Genomic DNA, 3108 nt, shown 5'->3' on the forward strand with positions numbered 1-3108 from the left:
ATATTCTCTTATGAGCATTTCTCTCCAGGGACTTGGCATTTTTGCGAAGAAAAGCTGCATAGCTGTCTCTTCTTCGACTCCTGAATTCCATCTATATTTAGTGAATAACATAATATATTCATCCACCAAACATATGTCATGTGATTCAAGACTATACAGAGCTTGAGTATATTTCTTCCTCTTCTCTGTATCTTGGCTATTAAAATAGTCTATCCCTATAAATTGAGCTTTAAAAAGGGTAGTCATTCTTCCGGCTATCTCGCTTAGAGATTCTCCGGCTAGGACTGACTCTTTGGTTTCCACCGAAGTCATGTCCCAAGCAATTTTCACTGATCCCATAAGACTCATTTCCAGGAGTTTAATGAATCCTTCTCTATTGAGATCAAGTGTACTTGCTGCGATTATCATAGCAGATGTCCAATCGTCTATGAGTTCTTCTCTGTTGTTGAAATATAATACATCAAGGTTAAGCATAACCCCGTAAGGATGTATAGAATCTAAAATAGTTTTCCCATAGGGTGTTTGGTGCAAGGAAATTTGATTTCTCCTTGTCCTTGTTCCCGCTGGGTGTGATCCTCCACCAGTATGGAAATCAGATTGAGATTCTTTCATGTTTACATTCTGAGATCCCACACTTTCCCTTGGTGGTTCCTTAGAAGATGACTTAGTTATAGCAGGTGTTTCACCTCCTGCTGTGTTCATCTTCAGATCTAATACTTTGAGATTTGCGAAAGATTCCGCAAGCTCTTGTAGATCCTCTAGACCAATCCTTTCTAAAGTTGTCAACAGATTAATTTCTTTTCTGAGACAGACTTAATTAGATTGATCATCTTTTCTTCTTCAATCAAAGGTTTCGACACCACTCTGGCTTTCCCTTGTTGATGTAATAAAGGTTCAGTACCAAATGATGGTGGTAACAAACCTCCTGAAGTTCTTTTACTAGAACTGGGTTGTTGTTCTAGTTTTTGAATTCTTGTTTGAATATCCTTTATTATTCCAAGAATTTCTTCCTGGTTTTCAAGAATTTTCTCAACTCGTTGCGGTACAAAGTATAGCATATTGCCATAGTTTTGTACTGTTTTCTGGATTTCTCTAAGATCTAAATAGAGCTTAGAGGAATCTGGTACTATATCTATAAACTTATTTGATTGAATCATAAGTTTATCTGAGGGTGATGAGGTATCCCTTTTTGCTTCTGATATCTAACAATAGTTAGATGCTCTTGTGTATATTCCAAAATATTGGAATAATCCTTGTAAATTATTTTTCTCGAACCTAAGTTCGGATTCATAATTTTTTCGAAATTCTCCTCCTCAAACATTTCGTTTCTTTATAATAATAAATAATGTGTTTGAAATAAATTAACCTTAAGCTCTTATATCATTTCTGAAGCGCGGAGATCAATTCAAATTAAAATAGAGAATAAGGGTAATTTTGGGATTTTTGATATAAAATTTTCTCACCAGGGAGTTGGAGACAATTGTAGTTTGGTTTAGATACTGAACTTCAATTTGCCCGGAGGAATATCAATGTGTCGGTTCCGTACACAAGTATCGGAGACTCGAATCTGTGGAGGACTTACATGTGTTTCGTGTTGTGAAAAAGTAAAAATTTACGATAAAAAGTAAAAATCTCAAACTCTCAAAATTATACACTACACACTTTATAATATTTTTCTCTCAACTCAATTGTGATTTTCTTCACAAATGAGAGATCTATTTATAGAAAATTTTTATAAATAATCCAAAAATAAATTACATCACTACCTTCATCATCACACACAAATTTCAATATTCAACACCTAATTTTACATAATTTTCAACATTCAAATATTCAATACACACATTTTAAATATTATTTTTCAACACTCTCCCTTGTGATGATGATCATAATGATTGTCTTCATTACGTGTTTATATACTGCCTCGTTAAAAACCTTACTAGGAAAAACCCATTGGGATAAAAACCACAGTAAGGGAAAAAGAGTGCAGTCACGTAAACTCCCCCTCATGTTAACACGAACAATTCTTCACAAATTTCGTAGATTGCGCATCCCAATATTATATATGTGCTTAATGAATATTGTCGTAGGAAGTGCCTTTGTGAAGAGATCTGATGAGTTTTCACTTGATTGAATGTGACGAACATCAATACATTTATTCTTCTCAAGCTCTTTGGTGAATGCGAAGAACTTAGGAGGAATATGTTTAGTTCTGTCGCTTTTTATGTATCCTTCTTTCATTTGAGTAACACATGCAGCATTATCTTCATATTGTGGAATATCCGCATGAGATTTGGATATGTTGGGTCATTGATTTTAACCACACACATTCACGACTTGCATCATGTAGTGCAATAATCTTGGCATTATTTGATGAAGTTGTTACGAGCGTTTGTTTCTGTGAACGCCAAGAAATTGCAGTGCCTCCACGAGTAAATACATATCCAGTTTGAGAACGTGCCTTGTGTGAATCAGATAAGTATCCAGCATCGGCATAACCAATTATACTTGGATTAGCATTTTTTGAATACAAAAGTCCCAAGTCTGTCGTTCCTCGTAGATAACGGAATATATATTTAATTCCGTTCCAGTGTCTCTTTGTTGGATATGTGCTAAATCTTGCCAATAAATTTACGGCAAAAGATATATCATGCCTTGTACAATTTGTAAGATACATAAGTGCACCGATAGCACTTAAATATGGTATTTCTGGACCAAGAATATCTTCATCATCATCACATGGACGAAATGGATCTTTTTCTATGTTTAATGATCTAACAACCATTGGAGTACTTAAAAGATTTGATTTATCTATATTAAAACGTTTAAAGATATTTTTTGTATAATTTTTCTGGTGAACAAATATTCCACATTCTTTTTGTTCAATTTGTAAACCCAGACAATACTTGGTTTTTCCAAGATCCTTCATTTCAAATTCTTCCTTCAAGTATGACACAACTTCATGAATTTCATTATTCGTTCCAATGATGTTTAAATCATCAACATATATAGCAATAATTACGCATCCGGATGTTGTTTTCTTAATGAAAACACAAGGGCTTATTGAATTATTTACATATCCTTTTTTCATCAAATGATCACTTAGCC

Source organism: Primulina huaijiensis, chromosome 9 (genome assembly GCF_012295235.1).
Source record: "Primulina huaijiensis isolate GDHJ02 chromosome 9, ASM1229523v2, whole genome shotgun sequence".
NCBI classification, from domain to species: Eukaryota; Viridiplantae; Streptophyta; class Magnoliopsida; order Lamiales; family Gesneriaceae; genus Primulina; species Primulina huaijiensis.